The 27,434-nt window shown below is 36.0% G+C and overlaps 1 pseudogene; it reads left to right on the top strand.

The window, feature by feature from the left end:
- Nucleotides 1-23,705: 23,705 nt before the first annotated feature.
- Nucleotides 23,706-26,808, top strand: LOC113194253 (RNA cytidine acetyltransferase pseudogene; annotated as a pseudogene).
- Nucleotides 26,809-27,434: the final 626 nt, after the last annotated feature.

The raw sequence follows: 27,434 nt of genomic DNA, 5'->3' as shown, positions 1-27,434 counted from the left end.
TCAATAAAATACTTATAGTATCATTGATTCACTTTTGGAAAAAGAGGTGAAATGTTTATATCATATTTTATCTACTTAGTATACCATTTTTCAGAATTGTGCATGAAAAAAAATTGGCAATAGATAGGTAACTAAGCATTTAAGTATAATGGAGAAGGTATTTATCAAGTTCCAAATAGGGTATGAGAGGAAACCATTACTGCATGACACCAATCACTCTTGGGAAGATCACAGAAATGATTATATGCAGCTTGTTCCAGTGTCACATCTCAGTGATATGTTTATTACTTTCAAGAGCCTGAAGCCATTATGTCAGCATCAAAATATTGCAAATTTTATTATTGAAAACAAAAGTATTTCTATTAGAACACTGAAAGATTTCCTCTTCCCTAGCATTTTTTTTCCTTTTTTTATATTTTGAAGAAAGAAATTGATTTTTTTTTTAAATCAGAGAGCACTTTTATGAATGCCATCCAAATGTTTCAACTGAACATATTTTGTAGAGTTGGAAGTGGGTGAATGTGAAGTTGGAATGGATATAGCTCTGATGCTTATTTTTTAAAAAGAACACTTTTTTCTTTCTCTCTCTTCTCCCTTCTCCTCTTCCCTAACAAAATTAGGAAGATAGTGTTACTTTTTCTTCCCCTAGTTAAGTTCCTTTGAACACACCCCCTACAAAAAAGAGATGTCTGCTCCTGTCCCTCCTGTTGGGGAGAATCACAGCCTTTGGGACAGGAGTCCCCTGTGTTTATCCTTTGCTAGCAAAGCAATAAACCTTCTTTTTCCTTTTTCTCAAAACCGTGTCCTTGGCATCTGGGACAAGCACTTTCTGTTGCAGGAAGTTTGATTCAAATATGCAGAATGACCTAACAATTAAAGCCATTTATAATACCCTCCGGTGATTTTAAGGTTTTCTTCTTTATTGAAAATAAGAACAAAACCAATCTATGGCTCAAAGAAACTCTTACAAGCTTAATAGCACTACCTTAGTGAAAGCTTGCAACATTACCCTTTCAATATGGAGTTAGTATGATTGTCAGTTTAAATTATTATTCAAATTTTTTAAAAAGTTATGATTAATCTGAAGCTAATGATTTGTATGTATGCAAAATATTTTTAAACAGTTTTGTACATTCTACAAGTTAAGAAAAACTGTTTTAAATTTTACTACAATTATTCCCACGATATTATTCAAGGAAGATTTCCAGTATGAAGGAAATTTCTGTTTGATTGGCATCTACTTCAATATCTAAATAAGCAGAAATTACGGAAATACAAAAGAGTAGAAAGTTACATGGTGAATTTCAGAACAGTGTAAATTTGAATATAATTTTATTTTATTCCTAAGCTGTCAACTCCATCAATTTTAATCAATGTCTACTTTTCAAGTATATTACTATAATGTCAGGTTTTGAATTTGAAATTCCTCGTTATATGAACTCTCTTGTTTTCTCTATTGACATTTACACTATTTTTATTGATTCCTTCATTGATTCTCTATCCAGCTTTATATCCTTTCAAGAGTGAGTTAGGAAAAAGAGTCACAATTTAACTGTGTCCATTTTTTAATATGAAAAATAGTTATACTTTATTATCATATATAGTCGCATGTCATAGAGAGAAACAACAGAATGTATTCTACAAAAAAAAAAACTGTACATTCTACTGTTTTTAAAAGAGATTTTTTTTTTCACTTACAAGACCAAGCTGGTGATTTCTTTTATATTCTTATCTATATTGTGTTTTAGTACTGCCTGGACCCACATAACAATCAGAAAAATGACAAAAGAAGCAGCATCTTCTTTGTCTTCCCCTACTAGATTCCTGTATTTTCAAAGCAGGCATGCAGCAGAGATCCAAGACTACACAACAAGATGAATTGAGCAGAAGAAAATCATTAGAAGGAACAATGTGGCACTCATCATTTTGTGCTGTCACAACACCATCTGTGTTGCACCAGACCAGAGTAACTTTGACATGACAAATAAACCTCTTAGGGGAAATGGGAATTCTATTAATTGTTCCACTGTCTGGCCAAACACTAGTGATATACACTTTTCTAATGCAGTACCATACATAATTGTAATTATTGAATTAATAATAGAAATGAATTATGATTTTTAAAATAACATTTATTTTTTTCTAGATGAAAAATAAGATGTGAAGTCTTGCAATCTCACTAAAGTGCTATAAATACACGCAGTCTTTTAATGCTATCTATACTTCACCTGAGGGACCGATTCCAGAAATACTTTTTTTCACCATGTTAATAATTACCGTTCAGTGTCCTCATCATAGTCAGTTCCTTCAACCTCAAAAAAATGGTAAGGTTATTGGTTCAAGTAACTTTAGACCTGTAGATACTGACCTTTTCCTGAACATTACTATTATTAGCAACCACAGTAATGGCAAATTACATTTATTGCAGGTTTAATGTCTATTACTCTGCTAACTACCTATGTATATTATCTCATTTAAGCTTCCCAATAGTCCTATGATCCTTTTATTAAGCCTACTTTCTAGAAGTCAACAAACATTCTTGGCAAAGAATGAAATAACAAATATTTTAGGTTTTCCCAATCTTACAGTCTCTGCCACAAGTACTCAATTGCTGTTGTATTGCAAAAGCTTCACATGTAATACATAATCAAATAAGTGTGGTTGTATTTGAATACTTAGAAAAAAAATTCAGTAGGCTGAATTTTGCCTGTGAGGCATTGTTTGTCCACTCCTGCTCTAAATAATAAAATCGTTGTTTAGCAAAGTTCAATAACTCTATTAAGGTCACAAATAGTGATGCCAACTTTTGAAAAAGACTCTCTGGATCTGACCTCCTAGCCATGATGATCTAGTATTACATAATCTCTTGCATTCAGTGATGAACAGAAAGACTGAGAAAATGTAAAGAATGTCATGCATTACCAACTGGCCCTAGGATCTCTCTTAGGGTATATTTGTTTTAAAGGAGTCTTGATAAGTCACTTGAGGCAAGTTGAGAACTAAAAGACAATTTTCAGCAGGCCTCAAAATAAAACATTTGAGCAGACACTTTGAGGTGCAGCAAAAGAGAAGAGAGAATGGCTTAGTATGTAATGGATAATTATAGCTGGAAAAATATATATATATACATATATGTGTGTGTGTGTGTATGAATATATATATGAATGATTTTTTAAATGAAAAGAATTGGTAATTTCTTAAATTCTATCATTTATACTACAAGTAATAGAAAGCATAGCTCCAAAAGGCTTAAAAATACAGAAAAACATCTTCCCACTTAATGTAAATCAAAAGGCAGGAGAGGCTCCAGGTGAGGTGCAGCTGCAGCTGCAGCTCTGTTCTGCTCTGCTTTCCTTGCCTCTCCCCCCTTCCTGTTAGTTCTATTATTAGAAAGGCTTCCTCCACAGTAGCAAAATGTCTGCCAGCTTAACCATGGCAGCAAGCTTCAGTGTTTGTGTATTGTGCAATAGATGAGGAAAGAACAGTGTCTCTTAAAAGGGGGAAATATTTCTTCCCATCCTTCTGCAACTGAATTCGTCTAAATCTCTTGAGTTAGTCATTGAGTACTGCAAAATTCTCAAGTGCGTGAGGTATATTTTCAGATTCCTGAACCACTCTCTGGACAGGAGGATGGATTTCCCAACATTGGCCTACTAGACTGCACAGCCCTATAGCCTCAAGCATGACCATTTCCAAGTCATGTGGGTCATAGGGGATAGACAGCTACCTGAGCAAAAGTGGGATTCTTTCAAGAATACAGGAGAGACTGGGTAGAGATAAGGAAATTGTACATCTCTAACTCATATAATAAAATACTGATAGAACTCTGGGAAAAGACTGACAAAAAAAAAACAACAAGGAAACAAATAAATAACAAGCAAAATAACAAAAAAGCTTGTCATTGACATAGAGCTGACCTGTTTTAGAAACTATCACACTATGCTGTAGGTTGACAAACACGGATGCTTTACTTTATGCCACGCAATGTGATAGACCTAGGGTATAATGAAAAATTTACAGTCACTTGTGGGAGACAGAACACAAATAGACAATTTGAAACAATCTCGTAGTAGATTAATAGTGGCATACCTGGGATGCAACAGCCAACGGCGGTACTCCAGACTGGAGAAGTCAGAGAAGACTTGTGGAAGTGATGGCACCATTCTTCTTTATCAATTTCATAAATGGAAATTAAAGGTATATGACAGACATAATAATATAAAGATGAATATTTTACAAAAGTATAAATATGTAGTTATGGATTAAGAATCTTTCGGGGGCTGAGGCTGTAGCTCAGTGGCAGAGCACTTGCTTAGCGTGTGTAAGGCACTAGGTTTGGTCCTTAGCACCACATAAAAATGAAACAAATAAAATAAAGGCATACTGTCCATCTACAACTACAAAAAAAATTTAAAAAGAAACTTTCACAATATCACAACATTTCTTTAAAAATGTTATATGAGGTAATAGTAATTCTAGATGTGATATGTGCAGAAACTATACACAAACATACAGAGACATTTCACAGCACAGACATTTAGCAGCCTAGAGAGCATGCATATTCACATTCATTGGCATTACCTTACAAATCTAGAAATCGAGCCTAGGTAGTGGTAAAACTATGTGGTGAACACAAATAGAATTTTGATTTGTACAGGAGAAACATATTTGGAAAATTGCTGCAGCGTCCTCTAAATGTGTAATTTATTTTGAAATGAGAACATGTTTTATCTACAGGGTATTCATTTTCTTAATAACTGAATCTGGCATAACTTGCTGAGAAGACAGCTTGCACTTGCACTTAAGAGAAGCACTCGTGGTTATAGGTAGTTGAGCATTTTAGAAGGGAAATCACTTAATCTACTCAATTTGGAGCTTTAGAAGCAATACATTAATGGGTAAAGGAAAGAAGAGCCAAAGCATAAACCATTTTAAATTATCTTTTCCCTAGATTAAAATTATAGAACCATGGCTTTCAAGCATACATTAAAAATTTAACAATATACTGGTCTTTTTCTTGAAAAAACTTTAAGACTGGGTTTCTCAACTGCAGCACTATGGCTATTTGGGGCTGCATAATTCTTTGTTATTGGGGGTGTCCTGTGCATTGTGGGTGTTCAGTAGCATTCCTAACCCTATCCAGTAGAACTTCTTAGTAGTGACAAGTAAAAATGTCTTCTGACATTGCCAAATAGCCCTAAGGGGACAAAATTTCCCCTTCTTGAGAAACACTGTCTTAAGGAATAATTTTAACATCAATCTATAATTTAATAATGCCATATAATAATTAAAAACTTTGATGTTTAAATAATAATTAATGAAAAAAAAGCAGACTGCTTTCAAATTTGCAGTACAGAAGATCTTCAAAATCTATACAAACAGGTGAAGGGTCTGAGAACATGGAGCAAATCAATTTGTGTTGATTCCAAAATTGATAGAGACATTGAGAAGATCACAATTCTGGTTTTGGGCTTTTGATCTCCACCTGAAGAAGAGACCTGGATCACCCCAAAATTATGGAAAATAGGTAGTGAACCCTAACAAAGTTTAAGATTTAATCAACTGAAAAGTGGAGATAACTAAATGATTCAGATCTTAAAAGCAAAGTTTAAAAGCAGTGTTTGTCAGTGGGTCAAAGGCTCAGCAGGTGCCAGGACCATATCTTCCCCACTGTTTGTTCATTTAATCCCCATTAAGGAACAAGATAGTATAGAAAAGACGGAAACTGTGCTGGATGGAAGAATCCTAAGAATTTTTTTAAACCATTTTATAAGAAAATGGCATTAGGGAAAAGTTTATCTTCTCTTAAACATCATTCAAATATTTTCCACCTATAAATTTATATATATTTATTTCTGTACCAATTATCATAGCATTTTCTTTAATCTGGCTCTGTACTTAAGATGTTTACCATACTGTCTGCCTCATACTAGACTCAAAATAAAATTTTTGTGTTTTATTTATTTTTATTGGTTATTTTTAGTTATCCATAACAATAGGATTCATTTTGACATAATTATAAACACATGGAATACAATTTGCTCTAATTCAGTCCTTAGTACTTTTCTTTCCTCCTCTTTTCCCTCCCCCTTCCCTTCCTTCTACTCTATTGATCTTTCTGCTGTTTACTGTTAGCTTGTTTTAATTAATGTCTTGTGAATGCACATGGTGGTGAGATTCACTGTGGTATATTCATATATGCACATAGGAAAGTTAGGTAAGATTCATTTCGCTATCAAATAGATTTTTTAAAAAAAGAATTGAATATTGGATAAATGACTGTTTCTTCCATTACCATAGCAACCAACATTACATAAGAATAAAGTATAGTTTTAAAGTCCCACTTTCAGAGATACTTATCATTTGTTTGCTTGTTTGTTTTTTTGCCTTCCATGATATTCAACATTCCCAAAAAGTAAAACCTTCAACTTTCTAAAACCTTCAACTTTCCATGACTTAATAATAGCCACAATAGCACTTTTAATACCCTGACACTTAGAAGTAACCTAAAGCAAATGTTTGGTAAGGAAAAATAGCCTTTTATAGATCTATTGGCCCAAAATGAATATCATAGAGGAAAAAATGTACAAGATACAATAGAGAATATTGCAAAACCCTGATTTAGGAAATAAAAGAACAGTTGTATGTTAATTCAAAATAATCCAGCCTTGAGTAACTGCATTCTTCTAGCTTCATCATTAAGACTATCCAGAACAGGCTTTTTATTTTAAGGACCACACTACAACAAAATTCTCTTAAATCCTCTTTGTGTTTTAAGATTGCATATGTTTAAATGTTAGGACTCCCTGGTATTAGGTCTCTACACATAATGATTAATATTCAGAACTCAGAAATCTCACAGATTCTGAGGTCATTCTATAGCAGGAAATCAAAACCTGAGCCTTCACCAAAGGGGCAGAGAAACATTTTCATTTTCATGTTTATATATGGCATAAAGAAAGATTAGTAGTTTTCAGTTGTCTGTATATCATAATCATCTATAGAACTTAAAAAAATACCACTGTCCAGATGCCATTGTCAGAAATTCAGTTTAATTGGTCTGGATTGAGGCAATAACCTCAATTTTTTTTAGGAGTACACATATAATTCTAATATGAAAATCCTGAGATATAAGGCCTAATTCAAGGTCAAACAAGTAATATCAAGAATTAGAAAAAATATGAAGAATTAAAAAAAGAATAGTTAAAATGTCATCATTCATTACCTTATATATTTATTATTTGTTAAGTATAGTGTATTAGCTGCATCATTCTCCAAAATTACCAAACCTCTGTCAGTTTACATCAATGTGAAACAGTACAAACTTCTGAGCCAGAATTTTGGTTGATGCATAGCATCATGAACTAAAAATATCTTTTCTTTCCTCTTACTAAACACTTTATTATCATTGCCAAAATTTTGATGCATTTTTCAAAATTAAAAAATATACCATTTTAATGAAAAGTGATATGGTTCTTTCAAAGAGAAGATTTTATAACTTCAAAATTAATGGCACACATAGAAATGGAGAAGTTCTTGATAGTTTTTGATAGAAGTATCAGAGAAAAATTATCTTCAAATTGAAATGAGGCAGCCAAGAGATGCCAGAAATTATGTATTCTATCACATGAAGAAATCTAACTCATGAAAACAAATCCAATCAATAACTAACAAAGAAGTGTAATAAGAACTGTAAACAGATAATAATCTCATTGAAATGCACTTTAAGTTTTAAGAAATCAGAAAATGTTTGTTTTTTTTCTTCAATTAATTTTTTTAAAATTAATTGTTTTAATTAGTTATACATAGTAGTAGAATGCATTTATGCACTTTAATATATCATACATAAATGGGGTACAATTTCTCATTTTTCTGATTGTACATGGTGTAGAATCACATTAGTCATGCAGTCATATATATATGTACATAAGGTAATAATGTGTTTCATTATACTATACTTCCTATCCCGATATCCACTCCCCTCCCTTGTTTTTATTACATACTTATCTCAGGGTTTGGTCCATATTAGGTTCTCAATCAAACCTTACTAAACAAATGAATCAATTCTCCGATTTCAGTCTCTGAGATCCTGGAGGTTTCCCTGATTCCTGTAGCAATCCCAGCTGAGAAGATATGTACTTCTAGTCAGCTTTTTCGTGCTGTGACTAAAAGACCCAACAAGAACAATTACAGAAGAAGAAAAGTTAATTTGAGAGCTCACAGTTTCAGAGGTCTTAGTCCATAGAAGGCCGGCTCCATTCCTCAGGGTTTGAGGTGAGGCTGAATATCATGGCAGAAGAGTGTGGCAGAGGGAAGCAGGTCACAGGACAATCAGAAAGCAGAGAGAGAGGCTCATGCTCCAGATACAAAATATATACCCCATAGCCATGCCTCCAATGGACCACTTCCTCCAACCACACCCCACCTGCCTCCAGTTACCACTCAATTAATCCCATCCCATCAGGGAGTAATTCACTGATTAGGTTAAGGCTATAACCCAGTCATTTCTCCTCCAAACCTTCTTACATGGTCTCACCTGAGCTTTTGGTGGACACCTGACATCTAGCTAGAGCATCCACACATAGCAGATGTCAGGGTGAGGAGCAAACAGTTTATTTTCAGCAAACACTTTTGACATAACCAGGAGTCCCCCAGGCATCTCTCAGAACAGCACTAGCTTGACTCTGTCTCCGAACCATAATATATATATTATATATATATATTATATATATATATATTATATATATATAATATATATATATATATATAATTTGACTGAGGCTAAATTTGTCTCTTGCAAAGAAATCACATTAATAAATGCAAACAAACTTATACCAGAAAAGAAGAACAAAAGTTTAAAAGCCTTATAATGCAGAAGTGGCTGTTCTAGTGTCATTCCAGATGACATCCCAGAAAAATAATTGTTAAAATCCAGGAAAGCAATTCATTTGGATGCTTTGTTGTCTTAAATATGTGCCTGCTTAAACTTAATATTTAATAATAGATATATATTCAAATATTGGGATATTTCTCCAGAGTACAATAAGTTCTTTCATAAGAAATGAAAACTTTCATTTAAGTTTTTTGTCTCAGAAATAAAGGCCACTTTAAGTAGAAGCAGCTTTGTAAGGTTTTCTGCCATATGGCCATTAAGTTATAACTTTTAAAACTCATATCGAAATCATCCTAAAGAATTGTTAAATTTGATTTCTCTGCTTTGCCCAAAGTTTAGGATGCTGCACCCTGGCCTCCTCTCACTATAACTGAAATCACAAAAGTTGTGTGAGGAAAGGAGAAAAGAAATCATGATTATGATGGTTAGTGGAGAGCAAAACAGGAAGGAGTAAAAATGAAGAAATTAAGTAGATTGCAATGTTTAAGAAAAAGAAACTTTTGCTTTTTCCATGAATGCCAAAATATATATGCTTTTAAAAAACACATATCTTGTATTAAATCAAGCAATGTTAGATAGAAATAATCTACCTGAACCAGTTGAAGAACAATAAACTTTAGTGTGAAAAACTTATTTGTAAAATTAAAATTGAACAAAACACATTTAGAAGAAAATACTAAAATAAAACCAGAAATACACCAACATTGTCATTTCTTCTAAATATATCAAACAAATTACTTCAAGTGATACTATTCTTAACTGATATTTAAATAATCTTTTTAACATTCTTGATAAAATACTGGTAGGCCTATTAGATATGGCCTCAGAGTTCAATATAACCAGTATTGTTCAAAATATATCTATTTTAAAATAATTATATATGTTTGTAAAAAATAATAGAATTAAGTGGCTTAGCAGTCCAATAGAAAACAGAGCTTGAACCCCTACAGCCAGTGAGAGGTTTTATTTATTTTAATTAAAAATTAAAAGTAGAAATTACACAAAGATTCACAAAAACTATGCCAAAGAGACTGCCTTATAATTTTACTAGGTCAGTCACATGAAAGTGAAAGTTTATTGACAGACTACTAATTGGTCAATAAATATAGCTAAATAGCTGGAAATATACAATTCATGACTACTCTGTTTCTCCATTTAAGTGAAATTCAAACAGACTAAGATGGCTCCTATTGAACCAACACTAAATTTGGGTGTATATGCTTTTGGCTTATTTGTTTATTTTGGTTTGAGAGGTATCATGAAGAGAATTTATATTGGTATTCTTAAATTAAAAGATTGGCACACATTGTAGACATATAAACTTAAAATTTCTCACATCTTCTCTTTGCAGATTTTGTGGTTCTATTACTGGTCTTCAAAGTAAAGAATGTTAAGATATTTAAAGTGGTTATGAGACAACCTGCCAAAGGAGATAGTTCACATTCTGCATAATCTCAGTGTTCCTCCATGTTAGGGACTGAGTGATATCCTTCCCAAAATTCACAACCTGAAGTCCCAACACTCAATGTGTCTATATTTGGAGATAGTGCTTTAATGGGGGTAATTATCATAGAGAGGATCTTAATCTAAAAGGTCTAGTATCCTTATAAGAGGAGGAAGACACAGCAGAGATCAGTCTTCCATGTTCACACAGAGGGAAAGCCATATGGGAACAGAGAGAAGGCAGCTGTCTACAAGCTGAGAAGAAATTTTGGACTCCACAAAACCCAAAACTGTGATAAATACATTTCTGTTGTTTAAGCCATCCAGTTTATGGTACTTTGCTATGGCAGCCAGAGCTGACTATTGTACATATTCTGCTTCTGGCTTACTTGGTCAACAGTACACAGGTATTGGCACCTGTTATCCTTTGGTGATATCAACTTGTTCATTTAACAAACATTTATTTATACTGCATTGTTTCAATACAAGGCTATTATTCCCCAAAAGACTCAGAAATCAAATGTTCTTTCTCCTGGATAAGAAGTACTAGAACTAGCCTACCTTCTTTCCATAATGTTCCCTTCTTTATAACCAACAAATAGAAGTGAGCAATATCCTGATCTCACCAAAGCAAATCCAAGTGTTACTTCTGATATTTTATAAAAGAGAAAGAAATGAAACTAACCTTTGTGCAATACTATAATAAAGAAGTTTGTTTTGTTTTGGTGGTGGTACTTCTGACATTCGTGTGTATTGTGCTGGGGAACAACCCTGGGACTCATAAATGTTGGGCAAAGTGTTCTGTCACTCTGCTACATCCTCAGCCTTGTATGTACATTATTTTATTTAGCAAATATATAAGGAAGTTGTCTTCAGGACTTGTAGTAGTTTAAGATTATTCTATAGGTTTCTAGTTCAAAATTCCAGTAATAAAAATGTTTTAGATATACTAATTAGGCTTCAAATGATTTCTACTACCACATTTCTATAAACGCTGCCATACATGTTGATATCCCATTCTACATGAGCTGGGGCTTGACTTTTCAATACCTTACATAAAAATTGAATTACCATCAGTATCCAGTGGTCCAAGTGATAGACAATAGAAATGTATAACAAAATATAATAGTGACAAATCTTAAACCTATATAACCTCTAATCATACATATCATCAACAGAATGGAAAAACTTTTCAGCAGCCTGCCTGCATTTTTACTTCATAACACCTAGCACTTTCTCTTTAATTGGGATAATAAATAACACAATGGTATGTTTCTGATCCACCCCAAAAGTAAATCTGGGTTTTCTATGATCAATTTCCTATGTGGCACTTGGGTATGTTCCATTCCATGGGCATACAACCATGATTTTAAAATATATAGTAAATACAAATATGTCATCTACATGACACAACAATTTAAATAGGTTATGTGTAGGACAAATATTTAGTTCATAGGACAGCAATTGTAGCAAGAAACAGAAACAGCACCAAATTAACACATTTTCAATATATATCTATCTACAAGTTTAATTTGGAGTCCTAAAATACACATCCCATGAATGCCAAGCATTATTTTAGGTTTTGCCAAATTTCTAGAACTCTCAAAATTTCACGACAAGCTCTGAATTCCAAGTGATATTTCTCTTTCCCTTAGTTTGTTTGGGTTGCAAAGGAAATGACATTTTCCAGCATATTTCCAACTTAAATTAGCGTTTTCTGCTTTGAAAACACAATTTCTCATCTTGGAGAAACTCAGGATTTCTCACTCTGAAGAACTCCCAGAGAAGCAGTAACTGTTCTTGAACCCTTCTGTGATGGGGTACTTAGTCCAAAGGTAGAACTGAACAAATATGAGCAAGGACAACACACAACTCACATGACATGGTAGGTCCTTAAATAGCAGAACTCTACATAAACTTCTGATTTTTTTATAGTTGGTCAATAAAGAGATTGGGCTGGTAAAAAGATTGCAGTGCAGTTTTATTGTGTGTGTGTGTGTGTGTGTGTGTGAATTTCCCATGGATATTTTGATCTCAATATTTTAAGGAGTGGATAAGTTAAAAACCAAAGAGATGGAGGGAAAAAATAACCACAAGCTTTTTAAAGCTTTAAGCATATGATAATTTTCAAAAAAATGTTTCACAATCATGCTTTTGTTTTAAATGGTAATTATATTAGTTAGCTCTGGTTACTATAACATAATATCATAGACTGGGAGCTTGCTTTAAACAAGAGAAATTTATTTTTCACAGTTCTACATCCTGGAAAGTTCAACATCAAGATTAGTATGGTCATTTTCTTGTAGGGGCAGTCTTCCTGGTTTGCAGATGTCTACCCTTCTCCTAACATGATGACCAGAGTAAGCACTCTGAAAACTTCTTATAAGAACACTAATCCAATTGAAGCAGGTCTCACTCATATGACCCTATTTATTCTTAATTACCTTCATTAAGATCTTATCTCCAAATACAGTTATGTTGGGAGTTGGGGATTCAGCATATGGGTCTGGGGAGTATATAAATCTTCAGATGTTCTAACTCCAGAGCCAAAGGACTTCTGAAGATTGGATTTAATATGACTTAAATGGTGTCTGGGTAATTGTCTCCTAGGCAGTGAATTTTAGCCTAAATGCTTTTATTCTTTTCCTATAAGTCAAAGGAAGCACACACTGTTTTCTAATTGTTTAGATTATAGGGAATTTCCTGTTTTGCTCTGTAGTGATAGTAAAAATGTACAGCACAGTCTCAAGAAAATCCTTTTACACAAAAACCTATAAGCAAAGGATGTATGTTGAGAATTTTAGTATATTAATTTTTCAGGACATTTAGGTTCCACACTGGGGGGAAAAAAAGACCTGCAAAAGGAGCATACCAAATAGCAAATCTTTTCTGAGCTCTTATGTGAAACTATTACTATCCATTATAAGAGAGCCTTTCCATAATATCTATATGGCTATTTCCAATAGTTTGTAACACTAATAAACACCATCTATCCAAAGCGTTGTGTAATAACCGTATTGTTGCACATGAAGTTTTTCCACACAGCCCTTTATTGCTAATATAGAATGAAAGGAATGTTGCTGCAGGTAAAGGAAATGGATGAAGCAGCAATATGCACTACTTACAAAAGAAAGACAACTTCTCTTTCTAAAAATTTACTTAAAACTTTGGTATCTCATGTTCTCTGCTTTTCTTGATGAAGATAAAAGCTAAAGAATAATGTCTTGTATTACATAAAGTTACCCTAAGCTAGCTCCAGGACAGCAAACGTGACTGTACCTTTTCTGGGTTCAAGACAAGATTAACTGGAGTACAAGGAGAACATCTATTTCTTAAGTTCTAGTTCTACCATTCGGTGACAATGTGTCCTTGACTTAGTTGTGAGACATCTCTCTCACAATCTCTCAGTTCAGGAGTGCAACAATCTGTTTAAATTTCTTTTTAGCCCACATAAAATGCATTAACTTTAGTTTATAGAATGCTTTACCCTATAACATGGCCAAAAATGTCACTATGATGAGTCAAAAGTTTAACTCATGCTATTGACTTGATTCTTTTAAAAGATAATATAGAAATTGTGTATGAAAAAAGTTGAAATTATTTTCCTCTATATGTCTGCATGTGAATAGAATTAAGTTATTCAGTATCCCAGCTTTTCAGTGTGCTGACATATCTCCAGGGATTGCCTGGACATTTTAATTGCCTCTGTTATACAAAGCCCGCTCAGCTTGTGTTTTCAGAAAATGCTATAATAGTTTTACCCAAATGTTTTTGAGGCCCCAGGGTTTCCCTATACAAGCACAAGTGGAAGTGCAAACTATAAGACCAGGTTTATATCAAAGATCATATTTTCTCTCCTGTACATACTCAGCTTTAAGTATGAGCTTCTATAAATATCACTTTTTCCCTTTTGGAAAAAGCCTAAAAACTGGGGATTTGATAATATGTTAAAATCATATTCCATGAAACAAAATATTTTCCCCTAAGTCTCCAGATTTCTCCGATGTCACATTTCTCAACCTCATTATTCTCAATATTCGTTTTTCACTTTCTGAATGTATCCTGTGGTGAGACATGGCATTTTGTCCTTGAGAAGAGAGTGCAAGTTACTATATTTTCCTTCTTGGCCATCTCATGAGACAGGCAGTGAAATGCCAAGAATAATGTAAACTGTACAGGAAAATACCATGACGTACTACACCTAGAAATATCTCAGCTTAATAGGTGTTGTGCCATTAACGGTGAATTTTATGGAGGTAAGGAGATGTAAATCTGTCATGTAGACAAAGATTTACAATAATACCCACTTCAGTGGATGATTTTCATCACAGTTAGGATCGTCAGGCAACTTGCGTGTTTTCTCAAGTCTCTTAAGTTATGAAGGCCTCCTCGTATTAATCCAAGGTTGGTCTCTTGACCTTCCTGGAGTTGGTGCTGATGCTGTAGTTTGCCATCCTTCCTTCAGTTACCACTGATGTGATTTCAGTCTGTGTATGGAAGTTTAGTTAAATAAAATTGATTTAAGACAGTTGTCCTGAACAATTTAATTTTAAAATAATAGATTTTCTACCAACAATGCATGTTAATGTATTAAGAGTGTTAATATACATTCTTTATAATCAGATTTAGAAATAGTTTTCATTTTCAAAATATTAATTCTCACGATATATTACTGTGAGAAATGATTTGCTTTTGTAGTTTTATACATTGATTTCACAGTTGTAACAGAAAATTGGAAGTTAATTTTGTTAGCTATTAATGTAAAGTCAATGGGAGGCAAATTCCCTTTACGGTAAGCTACTGACAGAATTGGAGCGACAGTATTGTATTAGAAAAACAGCAACTAAAAGCAACCAAATTTAATTTTAAAACTATTTTGACCAAGATGTACATATAGTTTTTAAAGCGTTTTTGTGGTTATTAATTTGAATTTTTAACTAATATACTAGATAAAAGTAGGATTTTTAAAAATAATACTCCACTTCTCTACTTCTGTGCATTTGGATACTAGAAAAGATGTGAGGAAAGTCATGAGTTATGATTATAATTCATAATTATATAATTTTTCTTAAATATATATGTTAAAATATTTTCAAGTGGAATTCAAGATTATTGACTCATTTGGAGTACTAGCTTTGTAATTTTACAAAAGCTACTCGTTAGATAAAATTCACAAATTTAATGTAAAACCACATAGACATATTTGACATGACATATGTGTTCTGGAATATATATGGGGCAGAAAAAAAGAGCAAACTGAAAGTTTAGCTACAGCTGCTATCAATAGGACAGGATGCTTAGAGTAGGGCATCAACATCACTGGGGTTGAAGGTCTCAATATCGCTGATTTACTGGTATTCTCCCAAGATTGAGGATATTACTGATTCAGTAGAGATGAATGTCCTCAGATTATTTTCCTTTCCATTAAAGCTGCAATGCTTTCCATTTATGTAATCTACGGATTCCTAGAAAATAAGGGAGGCAAGCAAACTATAGAGGCCATCCTGGAGAACAGCTAAGAATACCCAAAGAGAGTGATTTAGAAAGATGAGTAGAGCCTCAGTAGAACTCTGAGCAAGAAGAGAGCTACAAGAGCATGAAGAAAAAAGTCTATGTCCTTCTTCAACCCAAACACAAAGGCAGGAGGAGAAGGTGTCTCAGCTTATTCATTACTTGGCAGTCATTACTCAAGTTGATTTTTTTAGAACTAAACACTAAACGTATTTATTATTTACAGTATGTGATGCGAAGAATACAAAACATACTCACTTGTAAAAGATACTAGATAAACTTTCTCAACAGAAGAAAGTTGTTCAACTTTTCCAAATAGTAGTACATATAATACTATCTAAGAAGCAAGATATTCATAAAGACCACTATCTGGTGACTACATAAGAGTCAGCATAAAAGATAAAAGTTTTTAAAAGATTTTTGTGATGAGTATTAAAGTCTCATTTAATTTTAATTACTGAATTTTATTAAGGCTTTTTTATGTTCTTACACAAATAACAAATGCCACAGTGTAACTGAAGAAGTTATGGTAATAATGTAAGTAATTAACATCTTGAACTTCAGTTTTCACTGTCAGTCCAACCCATGAAGGAAAAGGTTATCCATAATCACATAGAAGCTTGAGGCAATATTATTTCTAATAAATTTGTGATTTTCCAATGAGCATTTTGGCCCTGGTATCTGCCATACATAAATTTGTTTGGGAATATTTTGGAGAAAAAAGTAAAGAGTAGGAACATTATGACAAATTCTGCTTATACTACTAGCTCTCCTGACAACTTAGAGACATCCTAAAAAGACATCAGGAAAACAATAGCATGTATAATAGTCTCAAATGAATTAAAATACTTGGGAATAAATCTAAGCAAGGACGTGAAAATCTTCTACAGTGAAAATTGTAGAACAGTGAAAAAAGATTGAAGAATGCATTAGAAGATAGAAAAACCTCCCATGTTCATGGATAGTCAGAATTAATTTTGTCAAAATATCCATGTTATGAAAAATTTTATACAGATTCAATGCATTACCTATTAAAATATCAATGGCATATTGATATTTTATGGAACTGGAAAAAAATAATTCTAAAATTCACATGGAAGGATAAAAGACCCAGAATAGCCAAAGCAATATGGATTGATAAGAGTACTGCTGGTGACATCAAAATATATGATCTAAATTATATTATAGAGCTGTTGTAACAAAAATGGCATCATATTGGCAAAGAAACAGATATGAAGACCCATGTAATACAATAAAAGACACAGAGACAAATCCACATAGATACAGTCACCTGATCCTTGACAAAGGTGCCAAAATCATGCACTAAAGAAAAGACAACCTTTTAAACAAATGATGCTAGAAAACTAGACATCCTTATAGAAGAATGAAACCTGATACTTATCTCTCACCAGGTACAAAAATCTTCTCAGGGTGGATCAAAGACCAGAAACACTGTAACTTCTAGAGAAAAACATAGATTTGACACTCCAACATTGGTGCAGGCACCAACTTCCTTAATAAGACACCTAAAGTGCAAGAAATAAAACCAAGAATCAATGAGTAGAATAATCTCAAATTTAAAAGTGTCTGTACAATAAAGGAAACTATTTAAAGCATGAAAAAGAGCCTATGGAATGAGAGAAAATCTTTGCCATTCACTCGTTCATCAGGAGTTAATATCCAGAATATATAAAGAACTCAAACTTATCAGCCAGGCATGGTGGTACACATCTGTAATCCTAGCGACTCAGGAGGCTGAGGCAGGAGGATCACAAGTTCAAAACTAGCCTCAGCAACTTAGTGGGACTCTCAACATCAAGATCCTTTCTCAAAATAAAAAATAAAAACGGGCTGAGGATGTGGCTCACTGGTTAAGTGCCCCTGAGTTCAATCCTGGGTACCATAAATAAATAAATAGGCAATTGAAATAAATAGACATTTCTCAAAAGAAGAAATGCAAATGGCCAATGAATATATAAAAAGTTTTCAACATCCTTAGCAATTAGAGAAATACAAATCACTGGGATTTCATCTCACTCCAGTTTGAATGGCAACCATCAAGAATACAAATAACAGTAAATGTTGGCAAGGATACGGTGGAAAAGGTAGAGTCATGCATTGTTACTGGGACTGCAAATTAGTATAACCACTTTAAGAAGCAAAATAGAGATTACTCAAAAGACTGAGTGAATCCACCATTTGTCCCAAATTTCTCATGCCTTGGTATTTATCCAAAAGAATTAAAATCAGCATACTATAGTGATACATTCATACCCATGTTTATAGCAGCACAATTCACAATAGCCAAGTTCTAGAACCAAACTAGGTGCCTCTCAATAGATGACTGAATACAGAAAATGTTACACACACACACACACACACACACACACACACACACACACACAATGGATTTTTACTCAACCATAAAGAAGAATGAAATTATGTCATTTGCTGGTAAACAGATTGAAATAATCCAGACTCAGAAAGTCAAGGTTAAATGTTCTCTCTTATATGTGGAAGTTAGGGGGAAACAGGGAATGAAAAAGAAAAGAAAAGGGGCTGGGGTTGTATCTCAGTGATAGAGCACTTGCCTAGCACGTGTGAAGCCCTGGGTTCAATCCTTAGAACCACATAAATAAATAAATAAATAAATAAATAAATATATAAACAAACAAACAAACAAACAAAATAAAGGGTATTTTGTCCATCTACAATATATATATATAATATATAATATATATATTATACATGTATATATTACAAATATGTATTATATTATATATGTATGTATACATATATATACATATATATATATATAAAGAGAGAGAACAAAGGAATATTTCAGGAAACTAGAAGAGTAAATAGTGAAGTAAAGGAAGAGGAAAGAAAAAAGGAGAAACTTCAGAATGAAATGAACATACTATGTTATATGCATATATGGATATATCATAATGAATTCTACTTTTATGTATAACTATATTGCACCAGCTTAAAAAATACAAAATTATATAGAAAAATTAACTTGGTCTCCCTTTACACTGTGTACATAATTTCCATTTTAACCACCAATTATTCAAATTTTTAAGTGTTCAGTGAAGAAAAATAAATATTCATGGCATGTATATATAGAGAGAATTTATTTCACATTTAAATAGAAACAAAAGTGATACAGAGGGAGCCAAAAAAGCACCAAGAGAAAAACATTACATGTTGAAATAAGAGAACAAAATGCTTTTTGGTACACATTTTTTGAAAGATTCACAGTCATTTATTTGCATTTTAAAGTTTTTGAAAAGTTATTCTATAAAGAAACCTGTTTCACACTGTCTAACCCAAGAAATTTCTAATTCATTAATCATTAAACCCCCTTTTTAAAATTTAAGACATTTTGAAATGCTGCTCTAATTAATGGCAGTTAGTCTTTATATTGATAAAGCCATTGAGAGGGAGCTTAATTCAGAAAATACCTGCAGTTGATTCAAATATGTAATACACACTACTAAATATTTTATTAGACCTATTTGATTTAGTTAGAATATTTTGCTTTTGACTTTGTATGTTTATATAAATCTTACTTCATTTCTATATAATCCCAAATATGCAGTGGTAAAGCAAAGCATTCAGAAAGACATCAATAGAGGAAAATGGATAAAGAAACCACAATACTTCTCCTTGATTACTATTCTTTCAAACCATCAATTTATCTACAGCAGGAAATAACACCACGTAATTAGCAAGGCAACCAAGGTATATTTTGCTTATTGCTAACAATGCCACTTCCAGAAGTAGAAAACCTCTCATCATTATTCATGTTTCTCCCATCCCAGCATACACACAAGATCCCATTTACACATTAAGGAACTAATATAATTGATACAATGCCACTTTGAAATCGTAATTATTGTACTGAAATTTCATTCTGAATTTGATTTTAATCAAAATGCCTCCCTTATATGTCAAATTATCAAACAAAAGAAGACCTAAAAGCATGGCCACAAGGAGTCTAGAAATTGTCTACAGAGCACGTACCATCTGAGATTATGTGAAATGTGTATGTATGACATACAAACATTTTTTACAAAAGCAATTATTAGGATACCTAATAACTTACACAGGTATTTCACATTTATGTTCAGAAGCATCTGAGATATAAATAAGGGAGTCAGGTAGACAGACACTCCCAAATTATGACAAAGTTGTCTGGGGAATGTGAAGATTAGGAACCCTGTGGGGATTAGAGGTCTAGTCCTTGAGAGTATATAAAATGGAGCTCTGGAACTTGACTCCATGTATTGAAAGATTAGAAAATTCCATCCAGGAGCAATGAAAACAAAGTGGTAATTTATAGATACTTTCCAGGGCTCTGAGTAAGAAATGTTGATATTGATGATTAGGGCAGTGATGATGACAATAAAAATATTAATGATAAAATATCCTCTGGAGTTTACCATCACCCAATTATAAAAATGTCAAACTAAAAACAATTAAATAGTCGCAGGGTCTTTTTACACTCTGCCCAGCAGGAAAAAAAAGTAGAAAACCTCATTGGAAATACACCTTCAATTTAAACTTTAAATTTCTACATGTGAGGTACAGTTCAAAATCAAAACACATCAAACATATAATGAAGACCATCATGAGTAAATCAGTAGAAACAAAAGCAAAATTATGTATAATTACAATAATACAATAATAAAAATAAATGAAATAATAATTTAAAAGTTAAATAAGCAAATACAGCAAACAATACCTTTAGATTTTCCCCAGTGACATCAAAGTTTGTAAATGTAAGATACAGAATGTAAAATAACCACCTATGAAATATTTTTTTAAAAAATCAATCCTCTTTTTATTTCTTAGCTCCATTATGTCCCAATATTTTTTTTAAAGAGAGAGAGAGTGAGAGAGAGACTTTATTTTTTTTAGTTTCCAGTGGACACAACATCTTTGTATGTGGTGCTGAGGATCGAACCCAGGCTGCATACATGCCAGCGGAGCGCACTACCGCTTGAGCCACATCCCCAGCCCAATGTCCCAATATTTTTTGATGAACAAGATTCATCACAAGATATACAATGCAACTCAACAAGCATACTATATTCTACTTGGGTCTAACAATTTCTCTCCTGACTGACCTTCTAACCATCCCACGACAGACACACAATGAGCACTTTCCAGAAAGTACCTTCAGGCACAAAGACAAATATTTCATCTTGCTTGCTTATGTTTCTTCTTCTTCCTTTTTTTTTTTTTATTCACAGTACTGTGCTGCCATCTGTCCCATGTCTGAAAATACCTTTTTCGTATATTATGTTTGGTTTTCTAGTTGTTTATGGAGGAAGAAAACTGTGGCACCATTACTCAAACTCAGCCAGAAGTGGGAGTTAGCAGCCTGTTTTAGTTATGATAATGGATCTCCTGCCACAGCCTCTCCTGGTTATGGAACACTCCTAGAATTCCTTAGAACTCCTGGCACGTGGGTACCAATGGTGAACAAGCCATCGCACAAGTTGTTGACATTGGAAATTTTAATTTCCAAATGTTTGGGGTCTTTCTAGTTATTTAAAATTTTTATTCATTTCTAACTTAATTCCATTGTAGTCAGAGAATTTAATCTTTATGATTTTCATCATTTGTAGTAAGTTTAGATTTGAGTAGTATTTTACCTTTAAAATCATTGTAGTATTTCTCTGAGGAAATCTGGGGCTGGAGGGAGTGGTAAATAAAGACTACAAAATGAGCCAAACTGTAGCTCCAAATAGTTTCCAGTTAGTTGACTCAACAGAATCACGCCATTTCTTTAATGCAAATTATGAAGCAGAGTTTTAGAGAGAACTCAAATCAGCAAGCATCCAAATCACTTCTTTGCACAAAAATGTTTAAAGAGCTTCTCCCAAACTTAGTCATTAGTCATTTTTGGATATGAGAGAGAGATAAAAGTAATATTTTATGAATGGTATAATTGCATCGGTTCCTTGATACCCTCCCATGAACTGCATCTTCACCTTTTCTTGTAGTAGCTTCTTATAGCCATTTCCTCCCATTCATGATAGTGTTCCCTGCTTTAATCTTGTGCTTACCCTTAAAACAAGAAGTACCATCATCAGACTTTTCAATGTCTCTCATTTTCTGCATTTCCCACATGTCATAGAATTGTTTAGGAAAAAGACTACAGATTTATATTTACAGTGTACTCAAGGAAATGCACTCACACTTAGTCCTAATTTGCTTTCACAGTATGAAACTAAAGTCCACCTCCAACGTAATTTAAGCAGTGTACCCAAAGTTAACAGCTTTCATAGTCTGTCTTGTGCAATGGTGTCTTCCTCTACTGGCATGTGCAAATTTTATCCTGGTTGGAGACAAGCAGATCAGACAAAACTAAAGAAAACTATTTGTATTTCTACTTCACTATATACCATATCAATATATTGAATTGACTGAATCAGCCTTTCAAAACTTTTTGCCTATGCATGCTTTAATAAGAAATATTTTAATTTCCCATTCCAATTTTCAGTAAGAATACAGATCAGAGTCATAAATAAAGTGATATGTTCATGTAATCACAAACACATACACACACACACACACACACACACACACACACCCCTCTTTTTTTCCCCCTTGGACATTAGCATTAGCAGCAATTAAATGTGTTTGTTGCTATAAATAAGCTGATTTTGGTCTACTACCTAGGTCTTTGAGTTGAATTTTGTGCAAGGTGAGAGATAGAGGTTAAATTTCATTCTAATACACAATGACTTCCAGTTTTCTCAGTACCATTTGTTGAAGAGGCTATTTTTTCTCAATGTATGTTTTTGGTGCCTTTCTCTACTATGAGATAACTGTATTTATGTGGGTTAGACTCTGTATCTTCTATTCCATTCCATTGGTCTTCATGCCTGCTTTGGTGACAACACTGTGCTGTTTTTGTTACTATAGCTTTGTAATATAATTTAAGGTCTGGTCTTGTGATGCCTCCTGCTTGGCTTTTTTCATAGGCCCAACTCTTCAACATGTTGGCTTGGGAAGTGACTTCCTGCCACAGTCTGGCTGGGCACAAAATCACGAGCCACTCACAGCCTTGTAGATTCAAACAGCAATTCTTTATTCCTGAACTCTCACCGGCACTCTACACACACGTTCTGGGGAAAATTCCACACCTCCACCGGGCTCTGCATCCCAAATACTCTCTGAATCCTGCGAGAACGCAACGGGAACTCGAGGAGGGGGGGGCCTGGAGGCAGCAGGATATGCCCTATTCCCAGCAGGATACACCTTAAACCTGGAACGCCCTAAACCCGGATCGCCCTAAACCCAGATCCGCCCTAAACCCGGATCTGCTCTGGTCCTTGAGCAGGGTCACCTTTCTCAAACATTCATGCAATGTCACTGCAAATGACCTGGGTCTAAGGCAAGCCCATTTCCACAATGGAGAGTCCTCCTTCTAAGCAACATGGGGTAGGCTGACAAGGAAATTGCCATGCGTCATTCCTACTTGGCTATGGCTCTCAGCAACTTCCTTAACAAGACTCCAAAAGCACAAGAAAGAAAATCAAAAATTAATAAATGGGATGGCATCAAACTACAAAGCTTATTATAGCAAAGGAAACAATCAAGAGCCTGAAGAGAGAGCCTACAGAATGAGAGAAAATCTTTGCCACCCACACCTCAGATAGGGTGTTAATTTCCAGGATATACAAAGAAGTCAAAAAACTTAACACCTAAAAACTAATAACCCTGGAGTTGTTCCGTTTCCCCACGTGCTTCCGCTTCACGCTGGGCTCCCGGCTCAGCCTAGGCTTTGAATCGAAGCTCTCTGATCCAGGATTCTCCAGTGCTCTGATAGTTTTTCACCATGCATGGGAAGAAGGTGGATAATTGAATCCAGATTCTCATTGAGAATGGGGTAGCTGAGCGACAAAGGTCTCTCTTTATTGTAGTTGGGGATCATGGAAAAGATCAGGTGGTAATCCTCCATCACATGTTGTCCAAAGCAACTGTGAAGGCTCGGCCTTCAGTGCTGTGGTGCTATAAGAAAGAATTGGGGTTTAGCAGTCACCGGAAGAAGAGAATGCGACAGCTGCAGAAGAAAATTAAGAATGGGACCTTGAACATAAAGCAAGATGACCCCTTTGAGCTCTTTGTAGCAGCCACAAACATTCGCTATTGCTACTACAATGAGACCCACAAGATCTTGGGCAATACCTTCGGCATGTGTGTCCTCCAGGATTGTGAAGTTTTAACTCAAAACTTGTTGGCCAGGACTGTAGAAACAGTGGAAGGTGGCGGACTGGCGATTATCCTGCTCTGAACCATGAACTCACTCAAGCAGTTGTACACGATGACCATGGATGTGCATTCCAGGTACAGGACTGAGGCCCATCAGGATATCGTGGGACGATTTAATGAGAGGTTTATCTTCTCTCTGGCATGTTGTAAGAAGTTCCTTGTCATGAATGACCAGCTCAACATCCTGCCCATCTCCTCCCACATTGCCAGCATCGAGGCCTTACCTCCACAGGCTCCAGATGAGAATCAGTCCTTCTGCTCTGGAGCTGCAGGAGTTGAAAGAGAGCTTGCAGGACACCTAGCCTGTGAGTGTGTTGGTGGACCACTGCAAAACCCTAGACCAGGCCAAAGCCATCTTGAAATTCATCGAGAGGATCTCGGAGAAGATCCTGAGGAGTACTTTTGCCCTCACTGCCACCCGTGGATGGGGAAAATCTGCAGCCCTGGGATTGGCTTTTGCTGGGGCGGTAGCATTTGGGTACTCCAATATTTTTGTTACCTCTCCAAGCCCTGATAATCTCCACACACTGTTTAAATTTGTATTTAAAGGATTCGATGTTCTGCAGTATCAGGAACATCTGGATTATGAAATTATTCAGTCTCTAAACCCTGAGTTCAATAAAGCAGTGATCAGAGTGAATGTCTTCCAGGAACACAGGCCGACCATTCAGTACATACACCCTGCAGATGCTGTGAAACTGGGCCAGGCTGAGCTCGTTGTGATAGATGAAGCTGCCGCCATCCCGTTGCCCCTGGTGAAGAGCCTGCTCGGGCCCTACCTTGTTTTCATGGCATCCACCATCAATGGCTATGAGGGCACTGGCCGGTCACTGTCCCTTAAGTTAATTCAACAGCTCCGTCAGCAGAGTTCCCAGAGCTAGGTCAACACCACCGCTGAGAACAAGACCACGATGACAGCCAGACTGGCATCAGCACGAACACTGCACGAGGTTTCCCTCCAGGAGTCAATCCGATACACCCCGGGGACGCTGTGGAAAAGTGGCTGAATGATTTGCTGTGCCTGGATTGCCTCAACATAGTCTCTGGCTGCCCCTTACCTGAAGCCTGTGAGCAGTACTATGTTAACACGGATACCCTCTTCTGCTATCACAAGGCTTCTGAAGTTTTCCTCCAGCGGCTTATGGCCCTCTAGGTGGCTTCACATTACAAGAACTCTCCCAATGATCTCCAGGTGCTCTCTGATGCGCCAGCTCATCACCTCTTCTGCCTTTTGCCTCCCGTGCCCCCCACCCAGAATGCCCTTCCCAAAGTGCTTGCTGTTGTCCAGGTGTGCCTTGAGGGGGAATATTTCTCGTCAGTCCATCTTGAATAGCCTGTCTCGAGGCAAGAAGGCTTCAGGGGACCTGATTCCATGGACAGTGTCAGAACAGTTCCAAGATCCAGACTTTGGTGGCCTTTCTGGTGGAAAGGTCGTTCATATTGCTGTTCTCCCAGATTATCAAGGGATGGGCTATGGCAGCCGAGCTCTGCAGCTGCTGCAGATGTACTATGAAGGCAGGTTCCCTTGTCTAGAGGAAAAAGTCCTCGAGACATCCCAAGAAATCCACACTGTAAACAGTGAGGCTGTCAGCTTGTTGGAGGAAGTTGTCACTCCCCTGAAGGACCTGCCTCCCTTATTCCTCAAACTGAACGAGAGGACCACTGAGCACCTGGATTACCTGGGTGTGTCCTATGGCCTGACCCCTAGGCTCCTCAAGTTTTGGAAACGAGCTGGATTTGTTCCTGTCTGTTTGAGACAGACCCTGAATGACCTGACTGGAGAACACTCTTGCATCATGCTGAAGACTTTGACTGACGAGGACAAGGCTAATCAGGGAACCTGGCTGTCAACCTTTTGGAAAGATTTCTGAAGGCGATTCCTTGCCTTGTCCTACCAGTTCAGCACCTTCTCTCCTTCCCTGGCTCTGAACATCATTCAGAATAGGAACACGGGGAAGCCAGCCCAACCTGCCCTAGGCCAGGGGGAGCTGGAGGCACTCTTCCTCCCCTATGACCTGAAGCGACTAGAGATGTATTCATGGAACGTGGTTGATTATCACCTCATCATGGACCTGATCCTGGCCATCTCCCACTTGTATTTCCTGAACAGACTGGGGGACCTGGCCCTGTCTGCTGCCCAGTCGGCTCTTCTCTTGGGGATTGGCCTACAGCATAAATCTGTGGACCAGCTGGAAAAGAAGATTGAGCTGCCCTCTGGCCAATTAATGGGACTTTTCAACCGGATCATCTGCAAAGTGGTGAAGCTGTTTAATGAAGTGCAGGAAAAGGCCATTGAAGAGCAGATGGTGGCAGTGAAGGATGTGGTCATGGAGCCCACGATGAAGATCCTGAATGATGACTTGGATGAAGCAGCAAAGGAATTCCAGGAGAAACACAAGAAAGAAGTGGGGAAGCTGAAGAACATGGACCTCTCTCAGTACATAATCCATGGGGATGATGAAGAGTGGAATGAAGTTTTGAACAAAGCTGGGCAGAATGCCTCGATTGTCAACCTGAAGAGTGACAAGAAAAGGAAGTTGGAAACCAAACAAGAACCTAAACAGAACAAGAAGTTGAAGAAAAACAGAGATCTAAAGAACAAAAAAATATATGAAACTGAAGCAGAAGAAATAGTGAAGAAAAACTTGGGTCTCAGTGGCTGCCTGTGAGGAGGTACCTGACTTCCTGAGCCACCTCTGGGTGGCAGCCTGGACGATTAGAAACAATCGGGGCCCCAACAAACGCACAGGTGGGCTGTGATGAAGTCTGTAGGCCTGACTGTGCCCCTCTGTGGGCCCTTCTGACTGAAGACCCAGTGACTCCCACACAGTTCTGCTTCCAGCGTGGTGGCTGGGCCGCCTCTGGCACCACCAGGGGTACGTCTCTCTCAGGATCCTGCCTGGCCCTCCTTTCCCATAGGTTTGGATTTCACTGTGGCCAGCTTCTCAGCCTGGTTCCCACATGTGGGAAAGCCATGCTGACTGTCCCTTCCCAGGCCCTTAAGTGTACAGCTTCCTGGTGATGTTCAGGAGGATGCTCAGTGGCTGCTGGGTCTCATCTTGGACTTGTCCCAGTGCCCTGAGGCCTGGAAAAATGGACTCTAGTGCACCCAGTGGCCGCTGTTGTGTGCACTAGGGTTTGTGGATGCCGTATCCTGTTCCACTCCTGGCATAGGCCTGCTGCCCTTAGAGTCTCAGAAGAGCTCGAGCCCTTAATTTAAGTCATATGTGACGTCTGAGTCCTCAAACCTGTTCTATCATCATTTGGGAAAAAATGTTGGGCAAGGCCCTTTTGC

This window comes from Urocitellus parryii, chromosome 2, assembly GCF_045843805.1.
Source record: "Urocitellus parryii isolate mUroPar1 chromosome 2, mUroPar1.hap1, whole genome shotgun sequence".
Classification (NCBI taxonomy): Eukaryota; Metazoa; Chordata; class Mammalia; order Rodentia; family Sciuridae; genus Urocitellus; species Urocitellus parryii.
This window is presented reverse-complemented; position numbering and strand designations above follow the sequence as displayed.